The sequence below is a fragment of the Schistocerca americana genome, chromosome 8 (genome assembly GCF_021461395.2).
Source record: "Schistocerca americana isolate TAMUIC-IGC-003095 chromosome 8, iqSchAmer2.1, whole genome shotgun sequence".
Lineage (NCBI taxonomy): Eukaryota > Metazoa > Arthropoda > Insecta > Orthoptera > Acrididae > Schistocerca > Schistocerca americana.
The window spans coordinates 370,716,273-370,732,078 of record NC_060126.1 but is presented as its reverse complement, the minus strand read 5'-3'; the positions used below and the strand labels follow the sequence as shown (position 1 = coordinate 370,732,078).

The following is a 15,806-nucleotide window of genomic DNA, read 5'->3' as shown; positions in this document are numbered from 1 at the left end:
CAGGTAAACACAAAAACCACACTTGAGTCACGTGTTTTCTTACATTTGGCTTAATACGGCAGACGTTTGTCGAACCTCTTCTCTTGGCAGCAGGATAAAGGCTGAAACTGTGTGCCGGACAGAGACTCGAACTCGGGACCTTGGCTTTCGCGAGCAAGTGCTCTAGCAACTGAGCTACCGAAGCACGATTCGCAGGAGATGTTCTGTGAAGTTTGGAAGGTAGGAGGCGAGGTACTGGCGGTATTAAAGCTGTGAGCACGGGTCGTGAGTCGTGCTCGGGTGGCTCAGTTGGTAGAGCACTTGCCCGCGAAAGGCAAAGGTCCCGAGTTCGAGTCTCGGTCCGGCATACAGTTTTAATCTGCCAGGAAGTTTCATATCAGTGCACACTCCGCTGTAGAGTGAAAATTTCATTCTAGGATAAAGGCTTGCGGCGCTGTAATCTTGATACTATTTCATTAAGTCCCGTACATGTTACGTCGTTGATGTTCTCGTAGAAGCTTCTTCCAAATGCCGCAGAAAAAGTACATAGTTTCATTAGAAAAAAAAAATAGTGTAATTTGGCCACAGTGAACGGGAAAGTCACGAAATTTGCACACTGTCCGCTATAATATGGCGAAAACAAGCACTTCGACACGCACTCTACTAACACAAAAAAAAGCTCCACGAAGGAACTATCCGAATGGGACGGAAATCGGGAGATGAGACGTACATGTGCAGACAAACAAATGATGACAGTTTCAGAAAAACTGGATGATTTATCCTAGAGTAATAGCTTCACAAACTGAGCAAGTGAATAACGCCTTAGTCTACTTCAAACCCTTATGGAAGCAGTTATTGTAAGCCCAGGATGGCTTGCAATGAAGGGCAACAAAACGAGACGTAGAAGATCGCCGACGTACCGTTGTGCTGTTAAGGGTGCCGCGAGTGATAACATAAGGGTTCTGGTAGGAAATGAATTGGCACCTCAGACCAACGTTCCAGTATGTTAGGCCGTATGGAGCGCGACAGCCAGGTTGGGACCCCACCGCTTTCTGTGACGTCTGCACACACGTCTTCGACCTGCAGTCTCATTGACTGGGGTGTCTGGGGACGCCCCGCAAAACGGTGGGATACCAACCTGTCACCCGCCATACGGCTCAAAAATTATGAGTGAGGGTCTGTGGTGCCATTTCCCCCCTTAGTTGTCATCCACAGTACCCTTACAGCAGAGCGGTATGTCAACGATATCTTACTCTCCGTTTTGTTCCCTTCATGTCAATCCGTCCTGGGCTTACATTTCGGCAACATAATGCCCGCTCACACACGAGGAGAGTTTCTACTTTGTCTTCGTGCTTGCCAACCCCTGCCTTTGTCAACAAGGTCGCCGGATCTCTACCCAGTTGAGAACATTGGAGCATTACGGGCAAGGCCCTTCAACTTGCTCGGGATTTTGACGTTCTGACGCGCTAGTCGGAGGAAATTTGGCACGATATCATTCAGGAGGACGTCCAACAACGCTACGAGTCAATACCAAGCCGAACAACTGCTTGCAACGGTCCACCTCTATCCCTTGTGCGTTATTGACTTGCTCAGTTTGCAAAACTCTTTTGTTGAATATAACTTCAAAAAAATTGGATGATTTAATTATTTGTTTGTCTGTATATGTTAGTCACATGTAACGATTTCCGTACCATTCGGATAATGTGGTTAGTGCTTTTTTTTCCTTTGGATGTAAGTTTGGGGTACAACGTTTATAAATATGTTTGTCGACATTAAGTCAAGCTACATTGCTCTATGGAATTACGTATATTCTGCTCTGGGTGTATTCATTTCTAGAAGAGCATCTGCTATGTTTTGCTGTTCAGTCTTATCACGTATCAGACGTGTAGATCAGTGTCGTAGACCTGTCTTGCACTAATGCGCAAATTAGTCTCTTAGTAATGCGAAGTCCTGTTTCTTTTGTACGGACAGAGTGTACGTGTCATTTTTGTAGAATATTTAAATAAGTAGAACAACTCCTAAGACACGCGTAGTACGAGACATAAAATATAACAGTAAAATCAGCGCGAAACATGAAAATATCATTGATTTTCTCGTCCTGATCATCTCGATGCAAGCGCCAAAAATTAAAAACGCCGTGCAACCCACATTGATTTAAACCGAAACGATAATGCAGACAAATAATGTAATTCAGTAACTACACAAAGAGGACGAGAATTTTAAAAAAAAGTTACGCTTTGATTAAAATTGCTTCGTGAGTGACGTTTCAGCTATTCACACGGTAGGGCCCAGCCTTCAGCTAATCGTAGCTATTTTCGGGCGCCACCGACTCACTGTGTTGCCTGTTTTATCAGTAAGTGCAAACCACGTCAAGTTTGGTTGACTGAAAGCTCGCAACACTTCCTCCGCCACTGCAGACTGCCGATCACGAAATGATTTCAGGCACATCAGACAACTGCAGAGAGCGTTGGTGACACTCACCGCTTGCAAGGCGCAGGAGACGAACACGAGGCAACGCAAGACGACTTCGCCCATCGTGGTGACCGACCGATGCTCTGCTGTCCCGGGTTTCCATGGAAACAACTGCCTTTGGAGCCGTTGTGTTTCCGTATTACGTTATAGCTGACCGCTGTCACGGGACGCCCTCGTTATCTCGAAACCAAGTCTTAATAGCAGATTCGGTTTATTGGTACAGATTTTAAATGTAGCATTATTGTGTGTGTGTGTGTGTGTGTGTGTGTGTGTGTGTGTGTGTGTGTGTGTGTCTGTCCTACAGATATCTAATTGTATAACGCGCAAGCCGCCTCACGCTGTTTGGGAATTGGTACTTTGGTCCGGGGGGTGGGGAGGGGGGACACTATTACTTTCCCCCCTTTCCTTTCCTATCCTTAATAGTGCGAGAGAACAACTACTGCCAGCATGCGTCCGTTATTCTTTTGGTCTTGAGTGCGAATATTGGTTTTATGCGTCTCTCCACGCTGAGCTATACTTCCCGTGCCTCTTCATCTATGCGTAACTGCTGCAACTTACAATAATATGTAAGTGCTTATTTTGTTCATTCCTAGTTCCAGTTTTAGCCCCCTCCTACTTCCTCCATTTCCCTTCATTAAGAAATTGACGACTTTTGATGCATCCTCTAACTCTAGCTAATTTGTGCCATAAATTTCTTTTCTTCATTTCGATTCGGTACATCCTCATTAGTTAAGCCAGTTTCCGTCTAATCCTCAGCGTTATTCTGCAGGACCATTTCAACCGCTTTTACTCTCTTCTTGCCTGAACAGCTTCCCTTCCACATTCACTTCCGTACAAGGCCATACTCCAGACAAATATCCAGAAAAGACTACTTGACACTAACGCTTATACAGGGTGTTACAAAAAGGTACGGCCAAGCTTTCAGGAAACATTCCTCACACATAAATAAAGAAAAGATGTTATGTGGACATGTGTCCGGAAACGCTTAATTTCCATGTTAGAGCTCATTTTAGTTTCGTCAGTATGTACTGTACTTCCTCGATTCATTGCCAGTTGGTCCAATTGAAGGAAGGTAATTTTGGCTTCTGTGCTTGTGTTGACATGCGACTCATTGCTCTACAGTACTAGCATCAAGCACATCAGTACGTAGCATCAACAGGTTAGTGTTCATCACGAACGTGTTTTTGCAGTCAGTGCAATGTTTACAAATGCGGAGTTGACAGATGCGCATTTGATGTATGGATTAGCACGGGGCAATAGCCGTGGCGCGGTACGTTTGTATCGATTTCCAGAATGAAGGTGTCCCGACAGGAAGACGTTCGAAGCAATTGATCGGCGTCTTAGGGAGCACGGAACATTCCAGCCTATGACTCGCGACTGGGGAAGATCTAGAACGACGAGGACACCGGCAATGGACGAGGCAATTCTTCGTGCAGTTGACGATAACCCTAATGTCAGCGTCAGAGAAGTTGCTGCTGTACAAGGTAACGTTGACCACGTCACTGTATGGAGAGTGCTACGGGAGAACCAGTTGTTTCCGTACCATGTACAGCGTGTGAAGGCACTATCAGCAGCTGATTGGCCTCCACAGGTACACTTCTGCGAATGGTTCATCCAACAATGTGTCAATCCTCATTTCAGTGCAAATGTTCTCTTTACGGATGAGGCTTCATTCCAACGTGATCAAACTGTAAATTTTCACAATCAACATGTGTGGGCTGACGAGAATCCGCACTGAATTGTAGAATCACGTCATCAACACAGATTTTCTGTGAACGTTTGGGCAGGCATTGTTGGTGATGTCTTGATTGGGCCCCATGTTCTTCCACCTACGCTCAATGGAGCACGTTATCATGATTTCATACGGGATACTCTACCTGTGCTGCTAGAACATGTGCGTTTACAAGTACGACACAACATGTGGTTCATACACGATGGAGCTGCTGCACATTTCAGTCGAAGTGTTCGTACGCTTCTCAACAACAGATTCGGTGACCGATGGATTGGTAGAAGCAGACCAATTCCATGGCCTCCACGCTCTCCTGACCTCAACCCTCTTGACTTTCATTTATGGGGGAATTTGAAAGCTCTTGCCTACGCAACCCCGGTACCAAATGTAGAGACTCTTCGTGCTCGTATTGTGGACGGCTGTGATACAATACGCCATTCTCCAGGGCTGCATCAGCGCATCAGGGATTCCATGCGACGGAGCGTGGATGTATGTATCCTCGCTAACGGAGGACATTTTGAACATTTCCTGTAACAAGGTGTTTGAAGTCACGCTGGTACGTTCCGTTGCTGTGTGTTTCCATTCCATGATTAATGTGATTTGAAGAGAAGTAATAAAATGAGCTCTTACATGGAAAGTAAGCGTTTCCGGACACATGTCCACATAACATACTATCTTTCTTTGTGTGTGAGGAATGTTTCCTGAAAGTTTGGCCGTACATATTTGTAACACCCTGTGTTAGTTCTTACGAAATTCTTCTGTTATCCACTGCGTTAACCCTGACACTGTTCATCGCAATTGCGCGGACTGTCCCGGCACGCCTCTCGAGCGACCCGCATTCCCACGTACCGCCACACACCCGCGGCCCAGTCCCTGTCCTACATGTTCACTGCGTCGAGATTCCCATAAAACGTCGAACGTAGTAGCGCATCCGCACTGAAGGTCGTCGGCGATTCCGCATCAAGTCCCGTGGCAGCTGACGTCAACAGTTCCTTCACTTTCTTTTCCTTTCTACCTTCAATTTACATAAATTCTTCTGTGTCAGGAACGTGTTTCTTGCTGTTGCCACTCGGTGTCTTAAATCCTCTCTACTTCAGCCACCATCAGCTGTCTTCCTGGCAACATAATGTAACTCATTTACTACTTTCAGTGTCTCATTTGCTAAAGTAATTCCCTCAGCACTTCACTATTTAATCGAAATATGTCCAAATACACTTGTTTCCCTTTTGTTGATGTTCATGTCACAACGCTCCGGCTCCATAGCTGAGTGGAAGCAGCTGGCCTGTGGCACTGCTGCGGTGAGGACACGCTGTTTGTGTTCCTGCCGTGGAGCGAGCGCTTGTGTTGTTTACATCGTACTCGGCCGTTTCGCGCATGCCGTACTCAGCATATAGAACACCATGGCGCGCCAATACAGAAAACAAAATGGTTCAAATGGCTCTGAGCACTATGGGACTTAACTTCTGAGGTCATCAGTCCCCCAGAACTTAGAACTACTTAAACCTAACTAACCTAAGGACATCACACACATCCATGCTCGAGGCAGGATTCGAACCTGCGACCGTAGCAGCAGCGCGGTTCCGGACTGTAGCGCCTAGAACCGCTCGGCCACTCCGGCCGGCACCAATACAGAAAATCGACGCTCATTTACGTTCCGCAACGAATTTGCACGACCCAAAGCACTTGAAGTCGTACGAGTCCTACGAGAAGAGACACAAAAATCCCGGCAACCGTCATTCTTGGCATTCTTTGTCCATTGTGAGTAGCATCGTATATGTCAAGATCATCAGCGACGCGACATGTGAACGGCTCCTACGGGAGACGAAACAGGGCCTCCGTTTCTGCCATGCTGATGGCAATGTGGGGACTGTGCACGTCGCTTATTCTGGCATGGGACTTCGCACGATCAGACTTTTCGAACTTCCATTCGAACTACCGGCGAAGGACGTCGTGGCAGCGCTGCGCCCCTACGGCACGGTGCATGATCATATTCCGGAAGAATGGACGCAATTCCAGACATATCCTGTGCTGAACGGAGTCCGCCAGGTCCGAATAGAACTTAAAAGACATGTAGCTTCACATCTGAATATCGGTGGCTGCCGTGCCATCGTCATCTACGACGGCCAACCGAAGACCTGCTCTGGTTGTGGGAAGGAGGGACACCACAGATCGGAATGTATCCAACGTCGAATCACTCAACTGCCGCCGGCTGACGCGGACCCGCCATCGCAGCCGACGCTGCTTCCCGTGACTTATGCAGCAGCCCTCACGACAGCTACCACTTCACCACGACTGCCGACATCCACTGTTGGGTCGCGGCTTCATCCTACAATACAGGGCGATGACGACACACCCGTTCTACAAGTTACGGATTCAACTCCGATGGCGCCGCTCCCGTCGACGGATGACGCGTTACATGACGATAGCCTTTGTGCCGGAACGTCGTGTGTCGTTGCCACCGTCTGACACAGAACAACACACCAGGAAGCAACGCTCTCCGAAGCGACGGAAGTGGAGGCGTAGAGCAACTTCCGAACGGGATGCGACACAGCCTCCAGAAGACGACGACTCCACCTTCAGTGACGACGCTTCCACAGAGGCAGCCGCCATTTGCTGCTGTGTGACACCATCGAACGGAACTGAGGACAAATCACACGTATCCACAGCGGTGCAATCGGTTGCCGATAAGCAGGACAGATGCTGCCAACCACATTCTGGAGTGCAGGCACCCATGCCGTGTTCTGAGAAAGCTAGGGAAGCCGATCTTGCTTTCAGTTCCCCGACGTGGGCGGATGACCACGACGACGACGGCACCATGCAAGGTACACCAACAGGACCCACGCCATTGGCGCCGGCTCTCTAGAAACGACTGCAGATGAGATTTGGGGGGATGCGGAGATGCCACTACAGTCGGAAGTTCCATAGACAATTCCAATCTCAATGGATAATTTAGCACCTGCGTTTCGACAACAAGCGAATCGTATCGCCTCGATTAACCTCAATACGATAAGAACGGCAGTGAAAGTCCAGTTGCAGTGTTAGATGCTTCGCTCTTCGGATGCTGACATTGCTCTGTTGCAAGAAGTGTATATAGCGGCCCTCTCCGTCTTCTACGGTTATGTGACATATATGTCCACCGGCGAAATGGCAGCGATACGGCAATACTAGTACGCGACGGAATTGCCATCGAAGAAGTGACTTACCTTCCGTCAGGCAGGGTCTGGCGGTCACAGCACTGGGCACGCGCATCATTAACATTTACGCTCCATCAGGAACTGACCAACTCCGCGAGCGATCGCAGCTCTACTCGGAGGATATCGCCCCCCTCTTTGTTAGTCGCTTCGATCAATATATCTTCGGTGGCGACTTTAACTGTGTGCTCCACCCCAAAGACCAAGCCCCACATTTATCGACTTGTCAAGATCTTCAGCTAATGGTTCGAGATCTGCTTCTCACCGACACTCGGCAGAAAATGCATGGTGACCGCCCCGGACCCACATACCTTACTAGTCGCTCAGCCAGTCGCCTAGACCGCATTTCTGTGTCACGAGCTGTAGCGCCGGGAGTTTTGGACGCCGAACGTTGGCCGCTTGCCTTCTCCGATCATAGCGCTTTCGTATGCACGGTCGCTCCACAGCAGCAGCAGATATGGCGCGGCTGTGGACCCTGGAAGGTGAGTGTGGCACACCTTCAAGACCCGGAATGCCGTCAGACTATCGCCAGCAGAATGATAAGATTGCGAACGTTGTCTTCCCCGATATCCTTCGAATCTAGCATGGTCGATGAAATGTGCAAAACCAACGTTTCGGCGTGTGATAACACACTACGGAAAAGACATCGCAGCGCGGCATCGTCACACATAGGACTTTACTCAATGCTCCTCGAACTCGCCACCCAACCACCGTCACCAGACCGACAAATGGAAAGCCACCAAATTAAAGGTAAAATATTGTCTCTTGCGAGGCAACGTTTGGAGGGGATTGTCGTGCGGACGCGACGTCAAGACTGAGCGGGAGGAGAAAACCCGTCCATGCATCACATCGTGCTCGACAGCCGTCGACGCTGACATCAGCTGATCACGGACCTCATTTTGTCCGATGGTAGGATTGTAATGAATCAGGCGGCGGTTGCAGAAGCCTTTGCAGATCACTATCGCCGGTTTTTCGAAGAGGTGGCTACGGAGGAAGCAGACGATCACGTCATACTGCAGCAAGTGTCGCATACCTTCGACAACGCAGCAGCGGCGTCGCTTTTGGCTGGACTTACACGGGACGACACCGAGGACGCGCTTAACAAGGGATCACTCAACAAGTCGCCCTGGCTAGACAGACTGCCGCTCGAGTTTTATCGGACTTTCCGTGATCTAATGATGCCCCGATGGATCACCATGTACCAAGAACTGATGACCACCTGGATTCGTGGAAGGTCTCCTCACACCGATACACAAGCCTTCCAGGGGTCGGACGGTCGAGGACTACAGGCCAATGAAAATGCTAAACTCGGACTACAAAATCATCGCCCGACTACTCGCCAGGCGCATAAAGAAGGTTCTGCCACTGCTCCTGTCCATGGAGCAAACGACACAGGGCGGAGACCAACATGTAAACGGCAACCCGCGAATGCAGGGATTTAATAGCCATCGCCACGTCCTGTCGCCTTCGAACTGCTCTGATCTCCATTGATTTCGACCACGCCTTCGGCAGAGTTCACCACAAGTTCCTTCTGTCCGTTATGGCCCGTATGAGCTTCCCGCCTGACTTACTCGACATCTTTCAGCGCCTTTTTCGCGGAGCTGCATCCCGTGTGCTGGTGAATGGACGGATTGCGGGTCCATTGCCGATCCGACGGTCAGTTCGCCAAGGATACCCAATCTCCATGATTCTTTACGCGATAGCACTAGAACCACTTGTCGGAGGGTTGAAAAACAGGCTCTCGGGCATGTCACTGAGGGATCACACCTTTCACTGCAGGATATATGCCGAAGACCTTCTATTACTTGTCCAATCTGGTGAGGAGGTACGCTCAGTGATACAATGGATAAATCGATACGGATTGGCAGCGGGCAACCTCATGAATGTGGCCGAGTCGGCAGCGATAACTATTGGGAGAGGTCTACGGGAGGGCGCTTTAGTCCCACTCCCACTGGTCAACAAGATCCGGTTCTTGGGCATAACATTTACACAGGATGTGCGCCGCACAGCTGCCATGAACTATAAACGATTACTACAGGGCATACACACAGAAGTTCGCCGGAACCTACTTCGACGGATGGACCTCCTACACCGTGTGGATTACCTCAACCTTCTCGTGGTGACTAAGATGATCCACATGGCTCAGGTTCTATCAATACAGACAGCGATGACACACAGACTGCAAGCAGCGTTTGGATATTACCTTACCGCGGGACTCCCTTTCAAAGTCCGCTACGAAACACTCACCCTCCGTCCGCGTGAAGGCGGTCTGGGACTTATAAATGTACGAGCGAGAGCTACAGCGTTATACTTGTGCACAATGATGAAATTGTGGACCCATCAAAGATGCTCCCCGTACGGGACGTCTGTCAGAGGAATTTCTGCCGGCGTCTCTTCTGCCACCTGTCACGATTGTACACATTACTCCCTCACGGCATTTATTCTTGAGTATAGCTAGGTACAGCCAGACCAAGACGAGAGACATTTACAGTTTGCTGCTAAGGCCCATCACTCGCAATGTGATTGAGAGGAAAAGCTCGATCACCCTATGGCCTGCAGTGTGGAGAGCGGTCCAGAAGCCGTTCCTCCCCACGCGGGTACGAGCCACGTGGTACCAGGTTGTGAACGGGAAAGTTGTAACACGACAGAGGTTGCATGCTATTGGGATGACGGATTCCCCACTTTACCCGCGTTGCCACCTCGTGGATACTGACGAACACCGTTTAACATGTAGATCGGCGTTGGAGGTATGGCTGCTAGTGCAGAAGGACCTCGCCTGCTACCTACGTATCGCGCCTCGTACAAGTGAGCCACGGCTCTTCCTTTGTCCGGAGGATACTATTTCCCGCCTGCGAAGACTCACGTTCTCACATGGTTTAAAGGCATGTCAATATACTACCTCTTTCGAAATGATGAGAAGATGGTACTTGATTACTGGCAATTTTCCAGGACCGTCATAGCACACTTGAGCGTACACACCCGATACCGATAACTATTTGCGAACTATTTGCGCAGTGTCTTCGATAACCTCCTCTCACAGCTGGGGAGTACCGGGCAGAGGATAACCTCCGTTATTGAGCTCCACACGCTGCAAAATGTTTATCAACTTGAAACACGGAATCTGTACGCGGATGGGCCATGCACATGGAATGGCGTGCAAGACTTGCTTAGATTTTTATTTCTCTGTTATCTGTCATTATACGATTAGTTTCGAATGCCATTTCATTGTTTCGAAGGTACTCTTGTTCTGTTATTGCTGTGGATGTAAACTCTAATTTTGTTTGTCGGAAGTGACAGATGCCTCATTTATAAAAGAAAAAAGTCACCGCGGCAGAATTCCATGCGCGGGGCCCGGGTTCGATTCCCGGTTGGGTCGGAGATTTTCTCCGCTCTGGGAGTGGATGTTGGATTGCTTTCATCCTGATGTCATCAACTGAAAAGACCTGCACCAGGCGACCCGGTCTACCCGACGGGGGTCTCTTGCCATACGACGATTCACTTCCTGTCCGAACTCCTTTTCAAGATGCCATCCTTTCCATTCAGTTGTTCTTCCCAAAACCTTTGCTGTCACTCAGAGAATTACAAAACCTTCGCTGTCACTGAGAGAATTACAAAACGTCATGGGAAAACCTCAAAGTTTTCATTTATTCTCCCTTACGTTTAATTCCCTTTAGTGTTTGGTCAATACACAGACTGCATGATAATGAGGGTTGGCTATAACCCTGTCTCAATCCCTTCTGAACCACTGTCTCCCTCTAATGTCTTTGGCCTCTACTAGCTACAGTCTCCTTTCTGTACAATTTTTAAATATCTTTTGGCGCTCTTTGTTTTATTGATGTCGCCTTCAAAACCGCAAAGTGTAACCAATCAACACATCAAATGCCTACTCTAAATTTAACTATGCTAAAAACATAAGCTTTCTTTTCTACAACCTATGTACTAAGTCTTAGGGTCACTATTGGTTCCCGTGTTACTACTGCAAGGGTCACACCTCGGGTCAGGATGTCAGTTGGCTTCAAGGATGAACAGGTGGGGTGATGTTACACTGTGTCGGAGGCCCAGCTGGCGAGTGTTTGTCTTACGCCCGAAGGCGCCAGAGAAACAGCAGTTTTTTAAATCACAATTCATTAAGCTGTTTTATACAATGGATATTGTCTTGTCCGGCACTCAGAAAACAGACCGTGCTGCTCTTGCAGGCGTCGTCGAGAAATGCTGAACACAGCAACAGAACAGCCTTTGTGGTGTGCGGCAGCTCGGGCACCCTGTCTGACGGCGCAGCACTGTTAGCGGGACGCCGTGTGGTGGTCCACGGACGCGGAGAGGTGAACTCGAAGGTATCACCTCACTCGAAGAGGAACGCAAGCTCAGATTTGTACACACAGCATCTTCCGGATGGCAGTTGTCGTGAAGGAGGAAGCCCAGTGCTCCCTCAACGCACACGCAGCGTGCGGCCAAGAAGGCGGTACGCATACACCCTGGGAGGCGCCTACACACACCCATCCAACAAGTAGAAACGGGCAGCTTGCAGTCAGTTGGCTAGACCGTTCACCAGAGGAAGGCCCATAGGTCTGAATCTTTTACGGTCACAGCTGCGACCTATCAGGAACGATGACGTGGAGCGACGAAGTCTACGCACAGCCGGCAAACTGCGGTCTCGTAGTTGAAGTCTTCAGACGAGTGGCAAGCAGCTCATCACAGTTCGTCAGCGGCGTTAACCTCATGCAGACGGAATGAACAGACACACCGAGAACGAGCTGTCTGAAAGAGGGACATTTAAAGCCAGACATCGTGTCAAGGTAGCAGGTTAGGCGGCCGGTTGCTCTCGTTTAAACAGAGGTGTCAGCAGTCATGTCCACACCGTGGTGTTTCAAGTACGGACGGTTTTCCCTGCATCTGCGTTCATTATCATCAGTACTAGCACGCCTTGGAACAGCAGAGTTAGGATGTTACACCCTGTTACTCAACATTGTAGAGTTTGCAGAACGCCGTTCTGTGTGTCGTCTGCACTCCTCGCTATAGCTCTGCTCGCTGCATAGCGAAGAGGTACGGGCGTGACCCTGGTTTTGCAGTGCTGGCGCTCTTTGCGTGCTCTAGATTGTGGTTGTGACACGCGGTCTGAGTTGGATTTGCTTCTTTTGCCATCTGTGTCGAGCAACAGCATCGAAAATTCGTTACTGCTGCCGGGAAAAGCGCTGCTGTGCAACACTAAGTTTCTCCAGAGCACTAACTGATTTTCCCCGAGGTCTGCTGCTTCCAGCTTTTCCATTGTTCTGTAACTAACCGTGATTTATTAGACCTTTTCGGTAGTATTCGCCCAGTGAGCATCGTGTGTTCTCTGTCATGGCTATGTCTTCAAGTAACGTCAAAAATTTTAAGGAAATGTCGTCTACGCCAGAAGCTTGTTTCCACTTAGCGTGTGTATGAGCTCGAAATCCTCGGATCCTCCTGCCATGAATCTTTCACTCGATAGATATGGCAGAAAAGAATATTCGCCTGCCTCATCTTGAAATGTACGCTCACGAAATTTTTAACAGTAAGTTTATTGGTGGCGTATAACGCCACGTTGGTAGCGTCAGGCACTTTAAAAATCGTCCATTCTCCTCCTTACTAAACGATGCTGTGGCGAAAGGTGCTGCTGTTGTTAATGCCTTCTCTATCGTTGCTATTAATTGTACTTGGCAGCCATCTCAGACTAATCTGTAGATTTGCTCAAGACTCGATACAACTAAGGTTTAGTGAACCATTTTTTTCGTGGGTGAATTATATTTCCTTACGACTCTCACCATGAAACTCTGCAGACTGACATGGTCTGACAACTAAGTCTCTTGGTTCTCATTCGGGAAGAGCCCTGCTTATCTAGCAAACAACGAAACGACACTGAAGACCTACAAGATTAGAACATACATTGGTATGTACTAGCAGAAAAGACGCTGTTGCAGAGGCAACGGCAAAAGCATGCGAAGTTCAGAAGAACGCGAAAACCCGAAGATTGGCTAAAATTTACAGACGCGCGAAATTTGGCACGGACTTCAATGCGAGATGCCTTTAATAGGTTCCACAACGAAACATTGTCTCGAAATTTGGTAGAAAATTCGAAGAAATTTTGGTCGTATGTAAGGTACACAAGCGGCAAGACGCAGTCAATACCTTCGCTGCGCAGTGCCGATGGTTCTGTTACCGACGACTGTGCCGCTAAAGCGGAGTTATTGAACGCAGTTTTCCGAAATTCTTTCACCACGGAAGACGAATGGAATATTCCAGAATTTGAAACACGAACAGCTGCTACCATGAGTTTCTTAGAAGTAGATACCTTAGGGGTTGCGAAGCAACTCAAATCGCTTGATACGGGCAAGTCTTCAGGTCCAGATTGTATACCGATTAGGCTCCTTTCAGATTACGCTGATACAATAGCTCCCTACTTAGCAATCATATACAACCGCTCGCTCACCTATAGATCTGTACCTACAGATTGGAAAATTGCGCAGGTCGCACCAGTGTTTAAGAAGGGTAGTAGGAGTAATCCATGGAACTACAGACCTATATCATTGGCGTTGGTTTGCAGTAGGGTTTTGGAGCATATACTGTATTCAAACATTATGAATCACCTCGAAGGGAACGATCTATTGATACGTAATCAGCATGGTTTCACAAAACATCGTTCTTGTGCAACGCAGCTAGCTCTTTATTCGCACGAAGTAATGGTCGCTATCGACAGGGGATCTGAAGTTGATTCGGTATTTCTAGATTTCCGGAAAGCTTTTGACACCGATCCTCACAAGCGACATCTAATCAAGCTGCGGACCTATGGGGTATCGTCTCAGTTTTGCGACTGGATTCGTGATTTCCTGTCAGGAAGGTCGCAGTTCGTAGTAATAGTCGGCAAATCATCGAGTAAAACTGAAGTGATATCAGGTGTTCCCCAGGGAAGCGTCCTGGGACCTCTGCTGCTCCTGATCTATATAAATGACCTGGGTGACAATCTGAGCAGTTCTCTTAGGTTGTTGGCAGATGATGCTGTAATTTACCGTCTAGTAAGGTCCACCGAAGATTAGTATCAGTTGCAAAGCGATTTAGAAAAGATTGCCTTATGGTGTGGCAGGTGGCAGTTGACGCTAAATAACGAAAAGTGTGAGGTGATCCACATGAGTTCCAACAGAAATCCGATGGAATTCGATTACTCGATAAATAGTACATTTCTCAAGGCTGTCAATTCAACTAAGTACGTAGTTGTTAAAATTACGAACAACTTTAGTTGGAAAGACCACATAGATAATATTGTGGGGAAGGCGAGCCAGAGGTTGCGTTTCATTGGCAGGAGATGCAACAAGTCCATTAAAGAGACAGCTTACACTACACTCGTTCGTCCTCTGTTAGAATATTACTACGTGGTGTGGGATCCTTACCAGGTGGGGTTGACGGACGACATCGAAAGGGTGCAAAAAAGGGCAGCTCGTTTTGTATTATTACGTAATAGGGGAGAGAGTGTGGCAGATATGATACGCGAGCTGGGATGGAAGTCATTAAAGCAAAGACGTTTTGCGTCGCGGCGAGATCTATTTACGAAATTTCAGTCACCAACTTTCTCTTCCGAATGCGAAAATATTTTGTTGAGCCCAACCTAACTAGGTAGGAATGATCATCAAAATAAAATAAGAGAAATCAGAGCTCGAACAGAAAGGTTTAGGTGTTCGTTTTTCCCGCGCACTGTTCGGGAGTGGAATGGTAGGGAGATAGTATCATTGTGGTTCGATAAACCCTCTGCCAAGCACTTAAATGTGATTTGCAGAGTAATCATGTAGATATAGATGTAGATGCGTAAGTGCAGCTAAGGGCTAGTCTAGAATCAAGCTATTTGCAGCATCTCAATCATTTTACGACACAAACACATTAATGATTAGACTCTAAACACTGAAGCCCGTGGCATATAAGAGGAAATGCCCCACAAGCGTCTACAAGAGTTATTGCAAACCGGTTACTAGCAGTGGCAGTACGGGCACGCACACCTTCAGCCAGCCTTCCACTCACGCCACACCACGGACGTGCACGGCTCGGCTGGTGCCACCAGAGCATCGCCTGCAGGATGGCGCCGTGGTCTCTGCCGACGAACGAGATTCCGCCCGCAGCCAACTGAGGGGCATTCGCTCGTACGCCAGGCGAGCCAACTGAACTCACTGTCAGGTGCACGACGATTAAAATCCGCGTACCCATTCTGATTTAAATTTTCCGTGATCTCCACACATCGCTCCAGGCAAATGCCGCGTCGGTGCCTTTGAAAGGGTGCGGTCAATTTCCTTTCCTGTTCTAGAAACCTCCGAAGATTGCAGAGGTTCCTCCTCAGTTCTTACGGTCTGGCGTACGATAGGCTACAGTTCTCCTTCACCTCTGGAGAGAACGCTGACCAGCGCTAGATACGTGAAGAATGTTCCAACAAGAGA

The 15,806-nt window shown here is 48.4% G+C and overlaps 1 non-coding gene across 1 annotated transcript; it reads left to right on the top strand.

Annotated features, from left to right (window-relative positions):
* The first annotated feature begins 272 nt into the window (after positions 1–272).
* Trnas-cga lies at positions 273–347 on the top strand. The gene has a single exon. It is a non-coding gene; the product is annotated as a tRNA-Ser (tRNA).
* Positions 348–15,806: the final 15,459 nt, after the last annotated feature.